Source organism: Emydura macquarii, unplaced genomic scaffold (genome assembly GCF_026122565.2).
Source record: "Emydura macquarii macquarii isolate MOO-44397 ecotype Brisbane River unplaced genomic scaffold, CSIRO-AGI_Emac_v2 contig_3305, whole genome shotgun sequence".
Classification (NCBI taxonomy): Eukaryota; Metazoa; Chordata; order Testudines; family Chelidae; genus Emydura; species Emydura macquarii.
In genome coordinates this window covers 4422401-4442527 of record NW_027133442.1, presented here as the reverse complement: position 1 = coordinate 4442527, position 20127 = coordinate 4422401, and the positions used below count along the sequence as shown (strand labels likewise).

The following is a 20127-nucleotide window of genomic DNA, read 5'->3' as shown; positions in this document are numbered from 1 at the left end:
TGTAAATGAACAGGAAAACTCACGACAGTGACTACGTTCAAGTGTGTTGGGTGTACTAGCTCGCAAGTCACATGTTCACTTTTTAAAGCAGTTTTGAGCATATCCTGCAAAATCTCTCTCCTGTATATTAGTCTGCAAAAAAAAGGGCCTATGCAGGCAAAGAAGTCTAATAATTAATTTTTTTTCTGTCCAACAGCTGTAGAGTTGCTTTCATACTTTTGTACCTTGTACTCCTTTGTCTGGTTTCGCTTGGAAAGCCAGTAATGAATACCCTTTTTGTGGATTTGCCACAATGTTGCACCTAAAGACGCGGAGACTTTTGAAAATGGGAGCACTCTGGGAGATAAGGAATGTTCGGGCCAAATTCCGTGCTAAGTGAAGTCAGCGACCAAGCTCTCATTGACTTAAGGATGCAGCACCAGGTCCATCGTGGGTCTGTAATACCCCCTCGTTGCAAAGTGTTACCCTCATGTGAATGCTGCTATGACAGATACTCCACTGAGGTCCAGTTCTGCCACCCTTAACAGACCAGACCCTTTGATGTTAATGGGACTTGTTGGAGAGGTGGGGCCTGCTTAGTGACAAAAGGTGGCAGAATCAGATCCACAGTGTTCAACAAAGGAATCATTTGAAATGGTGGGGAACTTCCTTATTTTTTCTCACCATTTATTATTCCATAGAATCATAGAAGATGAGGGTTGGCAGAGACCTCAGGAGGTCAGCTAGTCCCACCCCCTGCTCAAAGCAAGTCCCACCCCAACATTTGCTCATCTTCACTTCTACAGTACTTCTCCAGAGTAGGTACCTCTCACCTCACCAGGCACAAGTGAGCCAGTTTTGCCACAATAATACCTAAAGACCAGGAGTGGGAGGTCCAATCACCGGAAAGATTTTTCTTCCTCGGCCCCCTCAGATGGGCCAAAGGGGTCTGTCCTATCTAGGGAAGGGTCCAGAGGGAGCAAGTGGCAGGTCTCAACTGCATTTCCAGATGCACATTGGCATTGATTGTAGCTGAAGAGATGAGGGAAGATAAAAATAGCTTATGTCAGATCACAGCTGCATTTCCTGATGCGTATTGACTTTGTTTGCAACTGAAGAGATGAGGGAAGATAAAAATAGCAGTGAAGATGCAGCAATGCAGGCTGTACAAGCCCACCCTGAGCCCTGGGTACATATTCAGAGCCCATGTGGCCATGTCTTCATTGCTATTTTTATCTGAGCTAGCTAGGTTAAAACTAGTGCAGCTATGCCAGCCCCTGCAGCTATCACTCCTCCGATTGCTGGGTAGACATACCCTAAGAAACAAGCTTCCCTCCAAGTCTAACAGAAACTGGTGAGTGTTATAGATTATTTATTTACATTTTAATTACAAAATGCGCCTGGATTACTCCAGAATATTGAATTCACCTGGGATTAATGTACCCCTGCAAAAAGCCACCGATGAGTGCCAATTTCTCAGTGGCACCAGAGCATTGAAGAGGGATCAGTAACAAAACAGAGATTTGGCAGACAATCTTGGGCTGCAGCTCTGCACTGGTACATTTAGAAGAGGGCCCCAGGGAACACAAAAGAGGAATGGGATTTTGTTTGAATTGGCCCCAACAGTTCTATTTGGACAGTTTTTAAATGCTGGAAACAAGACATATGTGCCTTTTGTTGACAGAAACACGTTAATACCAAATGCAGCAAAGAAAAGGCTTGAGAATGGATTCTCTTGGGGAAATATTACCCCTGTAATCCTGCCATGGTCAGCGTCAACCAGAGTGGTCTACATTTTAAACTCCGGTTGCTTAAGTTAGATCTATCTGTGGGGCCAGCTGAAGCTAGAAAGATTTCTGAAAATATAGCTGCATAATAAATCGATTCTGTACTGCTCTGGGTTGCACGGCAGCCCATAGGCAGTCTTCTGGCTACTGTGAATTAGGCTAGGGGGCCACAGTGGCTTAAAGCCACATTTCACACTTCCCTTTTCTCATTCTGCGCTGAGCCTGCTGGAAGTGCTGCATAGAGTCTGACCGTCTCTTTAAATGCGCATCCAGCAGCTTGGATGGACACGCTTCTGCACGAGATCTTTAGCATCAAAGTCTAAATGAATAGATAAATTGCATCAATAGTAGTTGTTGTTCCTGGATAGTCTGCTCAAGCAAGGACTACAGGATTTGACTTTTAAAGGTGACCTCAGAAAAGGGTGGTGGGGGTCATTCCCTTGTTAGCTTATTATGATACGGTCTTTTACAAAATTCTGCTTGATCTTTACCTGACAAATCTCAGGAATGACCAGTCTGATTTTCCCTGTTTTTCTGGAGATCTTTCTTGCATGACTCTGGATAGGGACTGGGAGCAAGCACAGCTTTTGAAGGAGCTCAGGGATTGACTCCTTAATAAAGGCTTTTCTCCCAAGGCTTTAAGTGGGGTTTACAAAGACAAATTAAAAAAAAATGTTTTGTCCAGTGTGGACAAAAGTTACATCCACTCACAATTACTGCAGCTGCACTTCTTGGTAGCTGTAATGTCAAAATCCCTTTAGTTCTCCTGTCGTCCATTGAGTTTTCCACTGTAGATATGGCCTGACCTTCTCATGTGAAAGACCAACATTTTTTTCTCTTTTCAGATGGGGAAAATCCCCAACATCATAACGAAGCAGAACAGGCACAAAAGGATTCCTTTGCAAGTCACCCTCAGATTTCCAGTTCCCCCAGTGCAAACCATCTATTGCTCAGCTAGTCACTTTAGCTGACAGTAGTTTTCTTTTCGTTCCTATATCTATTGCTCTTGAGAATTTTCTATAGCCTTGACATAATGTGCATGTTTACATGTAACAGAGCCAGATGGATAAATATATCTTTTGCAGGTGCATTAACAAAGCTATGCCAAGAAATTCTGGAGCCGAGGGTAGATTCAAGCTCCTTCCAAAATGCTCAAAAGGCCTGAAGCATAAATGGCTCAGCCTCATATGGCATATTTTACTTCATTACAAGCAAATCCCAAACCTGAATTAAACAGAGGATTTTAAACAATAGGAATAGCTTTATCAAATGTAGGCTAGTTGGTGTTTGCTAATGAAACATGTTATTTTAATGTCGCTTTCATGGACATAAATTGGAATATTTTGGCAGAACACATGCAAGAAAATCCAGCTAATAGTTCTCAATAAATCATCTGCCTTTATGTATCACACAGGACACTACCAGGGGGGGAATGACAAAATCAGTGAGCCGCATCTTTGAAGCAGCAGTTCATTTTTGCTGTTGCAAAGTAAGGAATGTAGGGCTGTTCTTTTACTAGTGTTATCCTGTTGGGTCTATACTGGAGGGCACGAGGGGAAGGGGGCACGTAAAAGCGCACCATGACCAGAGCACCCCCTTGTGACAGCATGCGGTGACAGCCGCTCAGTCTCAGGTTCCTTTTGGTGTTTTGCTGCTCCCGCCATCTCACACACCTGCCGGGTTGTAAGTGACCTAGCGAGAGCATTAAGTCACCACAGTTCTACCCCCATCCAACCTACCTGCAGCTCAAAACAACTATGAAGAAACAAACTCTCCCATTTCCATGGTGAGACCTGATCAGCAACAGCCTACCCCAGCCAGCTGCCTTTGCCATATCCACCTTTCCTGCCTCTCCCCAGCTGAGCCGAATTCTCCCTGGAAGCCTGACTCCTGCCCCAGCTGTTACCAGGCTGGCTGATTGGGCCTCTGCTAGCCCACTGACTCTTTCCTGTCTTGTGGAAGGTTTGTATGACCTCTCACAGGGGCTTATTTTTCCATCTTAATTTTCTATCGGTATGAGCAAAAGACTCAGTTGCCAACTCTCATGATTTTTCACTCTTGTGATGGAGGAAAAAAGCTTGAACACATGAAAGCCAACGGCTCCTGAACCAGAAAGCAAAGAAAGAAATCCCAAAATGTCTGTTTGTTTAAAAAAAAACAAAAAAAAAAACAACCTCTCGAGTTATTGATGGGCCTGACTTATGACATTTGAATGTTTGGAGGAGCCAGGCTGAGGCAGGTAAGTCAATATTTTCACACTTTGGGCCAAGATTTCCAAATGTAAATGGTGATTTGGGGGGCCCTCCATTTTGGGGTGTCCCATTTGAGACACCCTAAAAATCAGGCCGCTTTCAGGTGTCTTCAGGTGCCAGAAGCACCCAAAATTACTAGTGGCCTTTGGAAAATCTTGGCTTCGGTGTCTAAAGCTAGGCACCTAAATCTGTGGTGAGGCATCTAAGTGGCTTGACTTTGAGTTTCTGAGCATCTGTGTAAGTCAATGGAATCTGTGGAGGCTCCGCACCTTTGGGAATCAACCACTGCCTCAGGTTTGGAAACGCCGCCTTTCATTACTACGGGATAACTGTGTGAATGCTGCCATAGCGACAGTACAGCATGTGAATGCTGAGACACCGTTCCTCTCTCCTCTTGACGGTAATGGCTGGGAGGAAGCAGTGTGTGAGAGAGTGTAACCGTCCTCACTCGGGGGTTTGTCGGGAAGCATAGCCTAGTGGTCAGAGCTACATCCCAAGACTAGCAGGGGGGTGTTGGTAGGGGAGCCAGGGCCCTCCCACTCCAGCAGGCCAACCCAGGGCCCTTTGGGAGTACCAGTAATCTGGCAACTGAAAGGCTGCCCTCCCTGGGCTACTTCCTAAGCTATCTTCCCACCCCCATTCCAGCTGAATCCAAGGTTTCCCCTGCTGGGGGAGTCCACACCAAGAAAGTAGAAAGGGTTTACCACTGATGGCCAGGGTCCATATGCAGGGAGAGGGGAATGCTTCCCTCTCTGACTGTTTCTGGGCTGGGTCCTCCCTTCCCTTTGGGGCAGATTCCAAGAGATTTCGGCCTTCCCTGTGCACTGCAGGAGCCATGGGTTGTAGGTCTGCCTCCAAAAGGAGCTGTTTCCCTGTCTTTTCATTCCTCACCACACGGAGTATTTGCTGCAGGTGCGGCAAGGCAGGGCTGGCTGGACTCAAGTAATTCCTTAACCCCATACTGCCTAGTGTGGGCTTTGTACAGCCCATCACACAGAGACACGAAACCCAGTGCCCCCTGCCACTGGACTGGTTGTCAAGAGTGGAGTAATTTGGCTCCATGGGTTGCTGAGTACAGTCAGTTCTGCACACACCACCATGACTAACACTGCTTGGGACAGAAAGGGTCAGGGTTGAGGGCGGAGAGGCAGGGTGTCAATGGGATACCTGTTGTCAAACATGGCAGCTCCTCAAGTTTCTGTGTAGCACAAAGGAAGCAGAAACCACCTGAAGGTTCCTTGCTGGGAAATCCCCAGCGTCAGCGGATGCCTGTCCAACCTCCCTCCCCATTGCCATTGGACCAGGGAGAGGGGCAGGGACTGGAGTGCTCACATTGGGGCAGGGACTGGAGTGCTCACATTGGGGCAGGTTGAGGGCTGCTCTAAGCTGCACCAAAGCTGGGGCAGAGAACCAGGCAACCGTAAAATGGCTCCCTGACAGCCCCCCTGCGGTGCTCAGACTCCAATCCATGGAATGAAACTGTTTGAATGACTGCTGTAAAAAGGCACCTAGAACTAGAGTTCCCATAGAGAAATGGTGAATTGCTTGTGGATGCAGGAAATTTGCCACCCTCAAAAGCCTCTTGAGGTCTGAGAGCAAATTAATAATAATCAAAATATGGCTTAAGTGAAAACAAAGCTGTGCATTTGCTCTGTGCTGGCCCTTTGTACAGAGTGAATGTCATGCTTAACATGGAAGGAATTGCAGGGACATAGGTTAAGCAAAAGGTAGTCTGTCTCCCTTGTCCTGGCAATTGTTCTGCACATCCACACGGCAACATCGTCTGACCAATCCACGTTGCCATATCCACCCCAGCATGCATTACACTCGTGGTTGCTGCAGTGTGTTCTGGGTCTTCTACAGCACCTATCCCGTAAAGCCCACCACTATGGTGGAAGAGGGGCTCTTTGGTAATGAGGCATGGCATTGTGAGAAGATGGGACTCCTGGGGGAAACCAATACAGTCACAAAGCCTCTGACTTCGCGTCTACACATGGGAGGAACCATTACAGAGTCTGTCACTACAAGGGGTGCAGAGTGAAACACCTCACCCTCGGCACTGCAAATACTGAGACAAAAGACATTAATCGGGCTGGGAAATTCAAAGTATTTTGATCAATGTTTATTGCAATTCAAACTAGCCAGGGGAGGATGGGATCTCAATGGATTGAAATGTAGTGTGAGTTGTTTTATAGAAGAGGTTTTCTTTTTAAAATTTCCAAATAACACTTCTGGTTTGATTGTGTGTCAATGCTCTTTCTTACAGTAATAATCTTAGGGCTGGTTTTAAGCATGACACCCCTCGGCAGAAGTAAAGTCTCTCCCATCTCAGACCTTTCGGGCAAACACATTCCCTCTTTCGGCTGTGACAAATTGTCAAATCAATGGGCCAGCTTCAGATTAGCTCCATTGTAGTCAAAGGAGCTAGGCCAATTTATGCCAGATTTATGGCCGTGTTTCCAATTAAAGAGAGTTAATGCGGGCAACGCTGACATTATTAAATATCTGGATAATTACATGAATAAAATGGCAAAGTACAACACACATGAGATGAATGAACTTCAAGAGCAAAATATTACGCTGTGCATTTGGCAGTGTCGAGCATCAAACCTTTTGTTGCACCCAAAGCCAGAACAGCTTTATAGCTGGAACTATCTTTGATCTCACCCAACACAGAAGCCTTAGCTCTTGAAACTCAAGAGGCTGGATTAAACAATCACAAAAGGCAGCATTGGCAAATACCACAAAACTTTAAGTCTCATTCCAGAAACTCCATCCAGCACTGCTGTTGTTTTATGGGATAGATTTGCATAATTTGGGTATGTTCTGAGAGAAAGCTAATTAACGACAATGTGAAAAAACAGCAACTGTTACATGAAAACTTTTTTCAAAAAATATTCTTTTAAATCCTAATAAATTATTTCCATTTTACATCACAAGAATATATTAAAGACATTTCACTGGTGCTATTTTGTCAATATTTTCTACAAATTTAAGAAAATAAATTGAAGACAATTTGGTTGTCTGTAGCCATGTCAGGCCAGCACACTGCATGGGGCAATTACAGATGCAGGTAGATCTTGATGAAATTTTTCCAGCTGAAACCTTTTTTTCTTTCTTTCTTTTTTGGCAAAAAAAAAGCAGATTCAGTGACACCAAACGTGAATTGATGTCAATGTCAATGAAATGTTCGTTTGGGAAAAAAAACAAAAACAAAATGTTTCACTTTGACATTTTCTAAATGAATTATTTTATATTTTCAGTTTGAAATGACTTTCTTTCAAAGTTTTCTTTCATTTTATTTTTGAAAAGTTCAAAAATGTTTTGAGATGGTCAAAATAAAAAGAAATCATTTGGGGTCTCGTGAAACATTTCATTTTGATTTTTCAAATTGCCAAAAAACTTAGGGGGGGGGAAGATTTCAATCCGATCGGAAAATTTTTCCCCAACTTTTTGAAATTGCCAATGAGCCCAAAACTCCATTATTCACTCAGCTGTACACACAAGTCTTGTTAATATTAGAACAGGGGGAAATGGTTAGGTACATGAAAGATTGCTATCCACTACAAAGGATTAAATGTCATTCAAATTCTGTAAGGAAACACTATAGAAGTATCATTTTTGAAAGAGTTCTACTGGTATTGTTAAAATGGGAAATACTAGGAGATTATGGGTAATTTTTCCTCAAACCAGTAGAAATTTTTTACGTGCACCCACTATATAATGATCCAGCGAGAAAGATGAAGAAAGGAATGTCAAGACAGAGGGTAACATTTTCAAAAGAGCTCAAGTGACTTGGGTGCTTACATCTTATTTTCAGAAGTGACTTGGGCATCTAAGAGCCTAAATATCATTAAAGTCAATGGGGCTTGGCTGTTGAAAATTTTACCAATAGATCTTTACAATGGTGGGATACAAAAGCAGGGGCCTGGATCTACACTGAGCAACAATGCTGAGGACAGTGCTAAAGTTACAAGGGCCATCATACGAGGACCTATTTAAAGAGCAATCTTTGGGGCTATTCAGCTGCAGAAAGATGAGAAATCCAATGGGTCTTTCATCCTTTTTTCTTTTAGAGCGTGCAGGGCGTTTGACTTGAACACAAACTGAATGAGCTTTTAAACCTGGGGGAAGGGTCACACAACTTGTTAGGACATTTATGTTTCCTCTAAGGCCCTGTTAAGAAAGCATTCATTTTAGATTATCACAGAGATGGGTTTGAGCCATAACCTTGGATCTAGATCCAAATTTCCCCCCCAGTTCAGGGCTGTTTGGCTGTGCATTTGGGGGGTCTGGCCTATTTCTGGTTTTCAGATGTTTGAGGATGATCTCTGTCCACATCCAGCCTCCCCGCCCCCTGTGATATTCTGGCTTCTCCTTCCTTGCTAGAGACATGGGAGCTCTCTTCCCCTTGCTCTCTGGAGATGAACCTTTTACCTTTTCTAGAGTTTTCCCTTTTCCCCTGCACTTCTTCATCTCTGACTTGATTCTACAAGCCGACAGGCAGGGGCAGAGGATAGCACGTGATGGCAACCAGGAGCTAGATATAAGAGGAGCCTGAGCTCATTTGGGTTTGAGAGTAAGAAAGAAAGACTGAGGTGAGCTTGGGGAAAGGACTGGAGCGTGGGGAGAGGGAGAGGGTTCTGGAACAGGTGAAACGGCTGCTTGAGGAAGGAAGAGAGAGACAGGGCTTGCTGGGGGAGGAAGGAGACATCAGAGCAGTTCATGGGAAGTCACAGAGCCTAGGGTAGTTAGTCTGAAGTCTGCTGCAGCACCAGAGGTGAGAGACAGAAGAAGGACAGAGTAAATGCAGTGCAGGGAGAAAGGAATTTGTATTGGAGCCTTTTAGGAGTTGTAGAGAGGGGTGGTTTCAGGGTGTTGCAGGGAAATGTCTCTGTCCCATTTATGGGTGAAATTCCTCCATCGGTTAGAGCAGCCTTAGGGCTTACTCTCACTGTCCCCTATGGGTCCTGGGAAGCAGAAAACAGACAGTGCACTGCCCTCTGGCCACGTCCTCTCTGTCCCAGGGCCCCTCCACTAGGGGCTGGGAGCAGGTCTGGTATGGAGCTTTTATCCCAATATTACACTGGCCTGGGATGCTTTATCAGGGGCAGTTTCTTCTCTCTGTGCATCACCCTGGCCATGCCAGAGCAGCCTGAAGGGGCCTTGGTTAGCTGAGAATCAGGCCCAGTAAGTCTCATTGGAAATAGTTTCCAATACATGGCAGCGATGGGCAGAAATCTTGCTTTGGCCCAGTTAGTAACTTTATCTGCCTGTTCACATGCAAGAGTACCGACATTTTGTTATAATTTGTGCAGTGTTCAGATTTTCCTGTGGAGCACATGAGCCATTAAAATGTGCTTCTGCTAACGCGACATTCTAATCCTTTTCCCTGCAAGCTGCTAAAACACTTAGGGCCTTTATTTGTTCTGGTATTAAAATTAACATTGTGCATTGAACTGGTTTATCCCAAGCTATGGCAGGTCATGGGTGTGATGACAAATGTTTACAAATCCCTGCATGTGATGTTTGTCTAGCATGATGGTAAATCTCCAAACCTGCTCAACGCCATGGGGCCAGCACAAAAGAAAGGGAGAAAACTGAAAACATTTCATTGGGATTTTCAGCTGTGCAAAGCACAATAAATCTTATCAAATGAAAGGAAATAAAAGTACCAGACCCTAATTTCATTTCTAACCCCTTAACGCGGCTCCATAAATATTGTGTCCACAGCTGGAGAGAGACGGGGTGCTTCCCAGCCCTGCTCTCTTCCCAGTGCAATGCTCGAGCTGCTCTGAGGGAGTGGAGATTCTCTCGGCATAATTACCCTGCTGTGGGTTCACCTGGCGGGGGCAGAGCACAGCAGGCACACTGCCAATGGAGCTGGCGCCTATGCTGCCTACCCTGCAGGAGCATATCAGGGCGGGGAGGGAGAGTGCCTGGATATTCTCTGGATGTCTATGCAGGATCCTAGCCAGCTGCCATGGGTTAGAGCAGCTTCATGTCTGCTCTAACCTGGGGCCAAAGCTAGACAGGAAATTGGGAAGCTGTAACCAGCTCCCTGGCAATGCCCTCTCTCTGCTACACCCAGCAGAAGCAGAAAAATCCAGTCTACTGTAGATTGCCAGATCCTCAAAATTAAAGTATAGCTAAAGCAATAAGGCATTGGCTATTGTAGATACACAAACCCTACTCAGTTATATAAACTTAGACAGCCTTCTTTTTGCTAACGGGTATTAAATAGTCATACCCTCTCTCCACTAGTAAGGAAACTACTCAAAAACCTGACATGGTGGGTGTTGAGCAACCAAAATTCCCCATGACTTCAGGGAGAGTCGTGGGTGCTAAGCACCGCCCAGGGTCAGCCAGAACTGAGAAAACCCAAAATATAACAGGCCAGTTCCCCAGCTGGTGTAAATTGACGCCCTCTGGCATAGCCCCATTGGATTCAGCTACTCAATTTAGACATTTTAAAATCAGCTGATCTAGACAGCGTGCATCCAAAAGTTTTAGAAGAGCTGGCTGAGGAGCTCACTGGACCATTAATGTTGATATTCAACAAGTCTTGGAACACTGGGGAAGTTCCAAAAGATAGCTAATGCTGTGCCAATTTTTCAAAAAGGTAAGCAGGGTGATCTAGGGAATCATAGGCCTGTCAGTCTGACCTCAGTCTCAGGCAAGATAATGGAGAGGCTGATGCAGGACTAGATTAATAAAGAATTAAAGGAAGGTAATGTAATTAATGCCAAACAAAACGAGTTTATGGAAAATAGATCCTGTCTATTTGATATCTTGATGAGATTACAAGTTTGGCAGATACAAGTAACAGTGTTGATGTGATATAGCCTGACTTAGTACTGCATGACATTTTAATTAAAAAACAAGAACAATATAAAATGAATATGGCACAGATTAAATGCATTAAAAGATGGCTAAATAAGTCTCAAAATATAATTGCAAGCTGGAAATCATCACTGAGTGCATATGTTTCTAGTGGGCTCCCACTGAGATTGTTTATTAGCCCTACACTATTTAATATTTATCAGTGATCTGGAAGAAAACAAAATCGTCACTGATAAAGTTTGCAGATGATGCAAGAATTAGGGGAGTGGTAGATAACGAAGAGGACAGGTCACTGAATCACTTGGGAAGCTGGGCACAAGCAAAAATATGAGTTTTAGCATGGCTAAATGTAAATGAATATGTGATGCTGGCAGACCAGGTGCCAGTTCTTGCCAAGGTCTCCATGTCTCAACTGACACTGACAAATGCACAGCTGGCATCTGTCTGGCTCACCTGGGGTAGAAGAGAACAACAAAAAGGAACTGATTATCTCTATGCTGCTTTGACACTGGGGGGAGTAGCAAAGTGTTTCCAAGCATAAGCAAGTGATCCCTAACTGCGTAGCCTAGGTTAGCCCTAACGGACTATTACTATTCTATTACCTTTTGAAACTTTTGATTGTAACTCATTTGTGTACCTATTTATCTGTTTTAATATTGTAAATAATTCTGTTTTCCTTTTCCTATTTAAGGAATCTTTATATAGCTTATTATAAAATTGGCTACATGCATTGCCTTTGGTGTTAAATCTAAAGTGCAGTTGATCTGGGGTAAGTGACTGGTTCTTTGGGATTGAGAGTAACATGAATATTGCTATGATCCTTGGTGTAAGGGGCCACCTATCACAAAGGCACACTCACCTAGATGGCGAGATAGATCTGAGTACCCAAGGGGACTGTCTGTCACTCCATGTTACAGGGCCTGAGGACTTTACACTTGGTAATTGGTTCATGAACTCTAAGTACAGAACACACAACCAGTTTGGGGTTTACGCCCTGGTTCCTACTAGTCTGCCCTGAGGTTGGTACCCACACCCTTGAGTCACTGCAAGAAACATTACAGTGTACGTCACCTAGGAACAGAGAATGTAGGCCAGACTTTCAAGATGTGGGCTCTTTCCTGGGAAGCAGAGACTCAAAGAGATTTGAGAATCATGGTGGAGAATCAGCTGAACATGAGCTTCCAGTGTGACGCTGTGGCCAAAAGGGCTAATGCGATCCTGGGAGGCATTAACAGGGCACACTGGAGTAGGAGTAGAGATGGTGTTTTACCTCTGTATTTGGCACTGATGTGACCGCTGCTGGAATACCGAGTCCAGTTCTAGTGTTCACAATACAAGAAGGATGCTGGTAAACTGGGGACAGTTCAGAGAAGAGCCACATGAATACTAAAGGATTAGAAAACATGCCATTCAGTGATGGAGTTCCTTGAGTCTATCTATTTAGCTTAAGAGAGAGAAAGTTAAGGGTGACTTGATTACAGCCTATAAGTACCTACATGGGGAACAAATATTTGATAATGGGCTCTTCAGTGTCTCAGAGAAAGGTATAACACAATCCAATGGCTGGAAGTTGAAGCTAGACAGAAATCCGACAGGAAATAAGGTGTAAATTTTTATCAGTGAGGGAAATTAACCACTGGAACAATTTACCAAGGGTTGTGAGAGAGTCCATCACTGGCAATTTTTAATCAAGACTGGCTGTTTTTTTAATAGAGCCGCTCTAGAGATTATTTGGGGGGAAGTTCTGTAGCCTGTGTTATACAGCAGGTCAGATTAGATGATCATAATAGTTCTGCTGGTCTTGGACTCTATGAATCAGTGGGCCAGATCCCCACCTAGCATATATCTGCATAGCCCCCAGAGAGTTGATTTAAACTAGCCAAGGATTTGGCCCAACATGTTAATTTAAACTTGGTGTGGATGCACGTTGTGAGGAAAAACAAAACTTGAGTAAGTTGTTGCCTTTACCTGTCCTCAGTTCTTTTGTTGAAGATGATGTAGCTCCAGAACAGAGCAAAGCTCAGTTCACACTATGAACCAAAGCTTAATGGCAACAAATGGACCAGGAGCCACTCACCCATTTTATTCTGTTATCAAACTGATCATTAAGAACCTATCAACCTGAAGGAATCCAACAACATCCCCACAAATACCCTTTGTGTAAACTCTGAAGAAAGCTAAAAATTAATAAACTTAAAAATGGAAAAGTGGCAGAAGATTTGCTGCTGCTTTGTACAAAGAGCTCTGATAAAACCACTTCTCAGGTTTAAATGATAGGAGATGCAGGTGCATCAATCCCATGTCAGCTTTGCCTGCACTACCCAGTCTGACTGATGAGCTGCACATTTGAAGCCTTCTGATTTTCTTATTCATCTGTCAAAAATTTTGATCTGATACCGCCTCCGTATTCAGATTTACTCAATAAGATGCGTAGATAAGGGCAGACAGGGAGGGTTCACAGCGTCAGTGATAATTTTACCTTCTAATCTGCTGCACAAGCCATAAATGAAATTTTAAAAAACAGTTAAAGGTCACAAGTGAAGTGAGCACTTGCTGTGTGGGCTCACGTCCCAGTGTTGAACAACGCAAATGACAAAAACACTCCCTGCTGGCACAGAGTCAACTCTAACATCTCATAACAAAAGCTACATTGTCTGCCTTTAGGTGATACTTCTCCCTCCAGCTCCGGCGCGTGGTAGGTTATCTGCGCCTGCATTATTTCATTTTTCAAAAGTTCAAATAGCTGCTTGAAAGGTTACGAAAATACAAAACCTGAAAAATAAAAGCATGACACCCCCTGGGTGGAATGTGTTTTCCTTCGTCTCTGAGAGCCCATGACACACCACTCAATGTCAGGCGAGAGGGATCTCTTACACTGTTGTTGTTGTTGTTGTTTTTTACACAGCTCTCATGCATATAAAACACTTGACAAAACACAGACCATGCCCCCCCAAAAGCTTACAGCCTACCCCAACCGAGGACAAGGCCAGGAGAACTGAAGACTGTGGACAACACTGATGAGAGATGCTCCAGAAGAGTCTTCAGGGAAGCAGTGGGTTGTACTGTGTGCTTGGGGCAGAAAGGGCACGTGGCAGACCCGCAGTGGTTCTGATGCCAGGGTGAGGGGCAGCATGAAAGAAGGCATGAGTGAGAAAAGGAGAAGAAGGGAAGAGACACAGATTGGAGGATGCAGGGAGGAAGTTGGAGAGTGCAGTGTGACTGAGGGAGGCGGTGTAGAGTGAGGTGAGAAAATGCCCAGCCTCAGGCCGGAGCAGGCAGCCACTTAAGGGGTGACGTGACTGGAGCCAGGAAAGGGCAAGATCACTTTGACAGTGGAGGAAAAAGATGAGAAGGAGACCTAAGAACAGGTCAAGCCAGAGATCTCCAAGTATGGGCAAGGGTCCTTGCTGTAGGGATGGATTTTTAACTCAGCAGATGGGTCTAAAATACTTATTCAGGGCAAAATAGTCAGCATCGTGATCAATTACTCACATGTGGGAAGCTTATCAGGACAATTGCATCACATTCCCCTCCAGCACCAAATAGTACAACTTCAACCTCCCTTTGTTACACAACTTATTCATAACTTTTTGTTGTTTTCTTATACATACATATTAATCTCGCACCCAAGTTAACGCTCCTCCCCCATCAGTACAGGCTTAGTGTTAGTCCAAACCAGTATTGTCTAGCTTTTCAATTACTTTATCTTTTATTTTTCTCACAAACCCAATTACCGTGCAATGTCCGACACATGCACAACACTCAACAGGATTATTCTGCAATTTCTTACACGTACACAGCTCTCCTTCGGCTTATGCTGTTAAACGTTATCAGAACAGATGCTTAAAATCCACAGCAGCCCTAAACATGCCTTCACTCCCAACAATATCCCAGAGTATAAAGTGGCAGGATGGAGTCAGAGCCACAGCATATAGTGGAGAGAGGGAGGAAGGAGAGTGGCCAAGACGTCACTCAGCTGGTGAGCTGGGGCAGATAGATGATCTGACGATGATAGAGAAAGAAGGAAGCAGAGGGTGGTGAGGAAGGAAGCTGAGAAGCCCAGAGAAGCAGCTGGAAACCAGACAGAGGGGCTGGACAGAGGGGTGAAGGTCGGTATAAAGGTGGGTGCCATCAGCTCAGAGGTGGCTGCTGAAACCAGGCGAGCTGATGAAGTTGTCTAACACGAAAGCAGAAAGAATGTGGTGTGGGGTATATGAGGAACCCCAACAGAGCAAGGAGAGGGATGAAGAAAAGGCCATTAGTGCAGGAGGAAAGCACAGTCACAAACGTCTACACACTCGAGTCAAGTTCAAGGTCTTGGGCCTTATCTTCAAGCTGCTCCATGGCCTGGGCCTGGACAGGATAACTAAAAGAGCCTTAAGCTCCAGGCAGACAACTCCATTCCGCTGGCGCAACTGAACTCTCTACAATAAGGGTAAAGACTGTACGTGCAGGAGACAGAGCTTTCTCCAGGGCCAGCCCCAGACTGTGGAACAAACCCCCCCAAGAGCTCAGGACTGTGCCAAACCAGTCCTCCTCCTCAGGGCCCAAGCATAATTTTTTTAGGCCCAGCACAAACTTGTAACACAGGCTCCCTCCCACACACATACCCATGAGAGTTGCAGCCTGGGCCAGGCCCAAGACCTTTCCCCCACCCCCATGTGGGGGCCCTGCTCCTCCTACTCCATGTGCCAGGTGCACTTCGCCAACATGCCTTCTCTAGCGTGAACAAACAGCAACCCATACCTGAGGAGGAGGGGAGCCCTGCCCAAACAAACACCCCATCACCCACGCAGTTCTCCCTGAGGGAAAGCGTGAACCACATAGGTCAGATGTTAGGCTTGTCACTGAAGGAGGTTCTGGAAGCTGCTACACTGAGGAGCACATAGAATAGAATCGTCTCCGCATGGGAATTTTGGAAGGCCATCTTCTCTCATTTCTGCAGGACAACTAGTGGTCTTAGCACAAAAACGTAGCCTTGGAGTTACAAATTCTACTGACTCCATTATCGGGGCCTTTGTAGCCTGTAGATGAAGAGCACGCCCCAGGGATAGTAGCTCCATAGCCAACAAGCACACTCATTAGGTACCCATGCTACAGAGCATTCAAGGAGTTAACCAATGGTGGCCTGCTGTCTTCAATGCTAGCCTCACGGTGTCCGCGACCAAGTCATGGGCAGTCCTACCTAATGGTTGGAGCAACGGTCTGGCCTACCAGTAAGCCCTGACTCAAGCCAGGGTGCAGCCAAAGGTCTGAGCTGAGAGTCAGAAGCCAAAGGGCTAGTCGAAGTCACAGTCAGGAGGCAGAACTGAGGGTCGGAGTCAGGACAGAGCTGGATGTGAGCTGGACTGGAGACAGCAGAGGCTGGGACCGAACCAAGCAGACCCGCAGGCTAGAAGCCCATTGAGCAGCTACTGAACTACTGCTGCTCCTAAGCGTAAGCATCAGCCTGCTGATTCCTGACACCCATCAGGTGGCTCAGTCAGACAGCTTCCACCAGGGCCAGCTGCCCTCCTTAGCTTGCCAGGAAACTGGCTCTGTTGGATCCAGAAGAAGCTCCTGCTCCCAGGTCCAGCATGGCATCTGAGCCACCTTGCTCCTCCTCCACTGCCCAAGAGACCCTGGGTCTCAGTTCCCTCAGTAAAACCCTCCCACACTATCCCTAGCTGGATGTGACCCCACAACGCTGCAGGCTGCAGCCTCCTTGAATCCCTCCAGTGCTAAGCCTAGCTCCCACAGGCCAGCTGCTGAGCACAGAGGCAGTTCTGCAGTGTATCCATGGAGAGCTATTGACACAGCGTCTGTTACTGTCCTACTACAATGTGAGGTGCTTAGGAGATCAGGATTCACATTTCATGGCGTGCAATGCTAATAACTAATACTAGGGTGCCTTTGATCTGAGGAGCATTCCTGACACGTTAAACGCTTCAATGTTCACATCCTGGCTAAGTGGTACCAGGGCACACACTTAAGTGAGTGTGTACAGGGTCAAGGTAACATTCTGGATCTTTGCATGCTAAGGTGAGGAAAATCAATCTGCAAATCTACAATCTGTCCCCAGACAGTACTGCTGCACTCTGTCACTGAGTTACTCCAAGGCACTGAAGTTTGCAAGGGAAATCTTCAAGAAAGAAACATTGGTTTGGAAGAAGATCCTGTACTTCATCACTGTTGTGCTGTGAAAGTGACACAGAGAACTCCAATGCAAGGGAAAATGGGATTGTGATTGAATTGGCCACATAAACATGTTTCCACAGTTTAGAAAGACTTGGAAAAAAGCAGCCTTGTTTACCTAATATGGATGGAAAGCATGTTTGTTCCTGTTGTCCAAAAAACAATGGTTTTCCAAGGACAGCTCCTAGTAAAAAAAGTGATACTCCTAGCAGTGCCAGGGATCAATGGCTGCTTAAGATGTCTGCCATGCCAGTGTTGCTGACACAAGCCTGACAAGCAAGAAATTACATTAACTTCTGGCCCAGACCCTTCCTTTTAATTTCATTCACTGATCATCCTTTTCTGCTTTTCCAGGAAGTCATTTCTAGAGCTGGGTGAACAAATGGTCTTTCACTTCCTTGGCCAGTTCTGAAAAGTTGGGGGGAAAAATGTGGTCTGGGTTGAACAGATACCGAGAAATCTGAAAAATTTCAGCACATCGAAAAAAGTCAACAAAAATTTCATCTGGGGATAAATGAAACATTTTATTTCATCCAAAAGGAAAATTTGGTTTAATTTCCAGGCATGTTTGAGATGGAGAGAACAAAGCTGCCTCCTTATAACATTTAGCCCCAGTGGTTAGGGCAGTGAGCCAGGTTCAAGTCCCTGTAATGGCTATTTCATTATTTATATAGAAGAACAGCTTCATCAGAAGAAAGTTCTGTCCCAGAATAGCCAGTGGCCCACTGGATAGGTAGGGAATGCTCCTACATCATGGGAGACTCGGACTCAGTTCTCTTCTCCACGTCAGGCAGAGGGAGAAATTGAACTCAGCTTTCCCACATCCCTGGAAATGCTCTGACCATTGGATTAAAAGGTTAATTTGTGAATGGTGCCTAACTCCCCTCATGAATCCAGCTGTGAAAATATTCAGCAAATCCAGGTTAAATTCACAACTAATTCCAGATTGAGCAGAACTGTATTTTTCTGTGAAAAATGCTGCCCAACTCGAATCATGTCAACCAATTTTCCATGCTTTTCATCTAGCTATTTTGGATGAGAAGGCTCCTGAAATACAATAAGGCCTGGCCTACACACTGCTTTTGGACTAGCATAATTATTTCCATTAAGGATGTGATTTTTTCTACTGAAATAATTATAGTGGAATAACCCCTACTTTGGAGACAGTTATATCAGTATTAAGGGGCTTTGTACCAATAATGTTATTCCACTTCCTGTACAGGAATAGCTCCACTAATATAAAGTACCTTCATACCGATATAACTGATCCATGATACGGGGGTTGTACAGCTTTAACTATAATGGAATAATTAAAGCAGGACAACTTGCGTTGTCCCCCTGCACAGGTGTGAATTTCACCACAAGTGCATGACTCAGAAGCATCATGGGGAATGAAAAACCAACTTCAAGCCGTACAACTGCACCTGTGCCCTGCTCCTAGCACACATCCTGGCTTACAGTCTCACTGGTAGAGTGTGTCACAATGTTAAGTTTCATGTGCTTTAATTTCAAAACTATAGTTTTTCAGGGGTTCATCCGTTCACTATAACAGCTCATAATAGAAGTATGAATGACAGTAATAAGGGGAAGGGTTATATGCCTCTTCTTTACTCTTTTCAGTATCTTGAACTATTGCATATCTAAAAAACTGCTATTTAATGCTGCCAAATTATGTTACTTAATGAGCCATCAAGACTTATCAATAAGAAATCAGTAGTGAATAAAACAGAGCGATTGAAGCAGAGCAGCAGGCACTCATTGCTTATTAGCCAGGTATCACTGATTATTAACAATCAATCTAATGATGAGTGATTGATACTGAGTAACAATAAGTGATCAATAGTTGTTAATGTTGAAACGCTACTTAATAATGACCAATCACAAGTTAATAATGAGCAATCAGTACTTGATAATGAGTAATTATAATCAGGGATGCACTACCAGTTAGTCTGAGTTGGTAGTTTTAGTTGTTATCACTAGATGAGCAACTGCTACCAATCACTCAACGCATGGTTACTAGTTCAGGGCTTGTTGCTGGTCAATCAATTGTAATGATCACCTTCAATTAACTTTGTATTGTAAAAATTAAAGAATTGATTCTGCTCCCAGTGACAAGCTATCAACTGAGGGTTGAATTCGGGAATTTGAAGTAATAGGATGAGTATCAGAAATACCTGGAATGGAAAATGACATTGAAACAGCATTGAAAATGTTTTTTGAGAAGCCATGGCAAAGTGGGGAGGTATCAGAGATTTGGAGAGAAACAACGGAGTTTTGAATTTCAGACAAGGAGAGAAGGAAGACTGAGTGTGGCAACTCCCATCCTCCAAGTCTAACTGCCATTCCAGCAGCAAATAAGAAATGAAAAGAAAATTACTCAACCTATAAAATATATCAGGCCCAAGAGCAAGAAGCAGCAACTCCCTATTCAGTGCCTCCTCCCTCTGCTGTTTGCAGCCCGTGTACTCCAGGGATTCCAGGGGCTGAAGAAGCAGGGTTCACATGCAGACAGCTCTGTGCTCTGCTTGCCCCCCACCAAAACCTGTACTCCCAGCCCTGTGTCTCCTCCAGCTACAAGCTGTAGGGCACATGCCGCAGCGAGAATACAGCAGTGGCTGGAGCAGCTCTAGCCCCGCTTTGAGTTCCTCAGTGGCAGCAGGTGGTAGTGCGCCATCACATGACACACGTGGCATTATTGTCAGGGCTTACCTTGTCACTGCTAATGATCAAGATCCATGCTTCTAAGAAAATCTCTTGGAATTTCATAGTTCCCTGAAGATCCCTAAACATAGGTGCTGTTCTGTGGGAAACCTGCCGTAGGAGAGGAAACTCAAAGAGTTGGCTTGTTTAGCCTAACCAAAAGAAGGCTGAGGGGAGATGTGATTCCTCTCTATAAATAAATCAGAGGGATAAATACCAGGGAGGGAGAGGAATTGTTTAAGTTCAGCGCCAATGTGGACACAAGAACTAATGGATATAAACTGGCCATCAGGAAGTTTAGACTTGAAAATAGATGCAGGTTTCTAACCATCAGAGGAGTGAAGTTCTGGAACAGCCTGCCAAAGGGAGCAGTGGGGGCAAGAAACCTAGCT

General features: G+C 44.8%; 1 long non-coding RNA gene across 1 annotated transcript in view; it reads right to left on the bottom strand.

The window, feature by feature from the left end:
* Positions 1-4858, bottom strand: part of LOC137143186 (uncharacterized) — a 112593-nt gene extending 107735 nt beyond the window's left edge. Inside the window, exon 1 of the long non-coding RNA XR_010917119.1 lies at positions 4723-4858. This is a non-coding gene — a long non-coding RNA (uncharacterized lncRNA). The remainder of the gene's footprint in view (positions 1-4722) is intronic.
* Positions 4859-20127: the final 15269 nt, after the last annotated feature.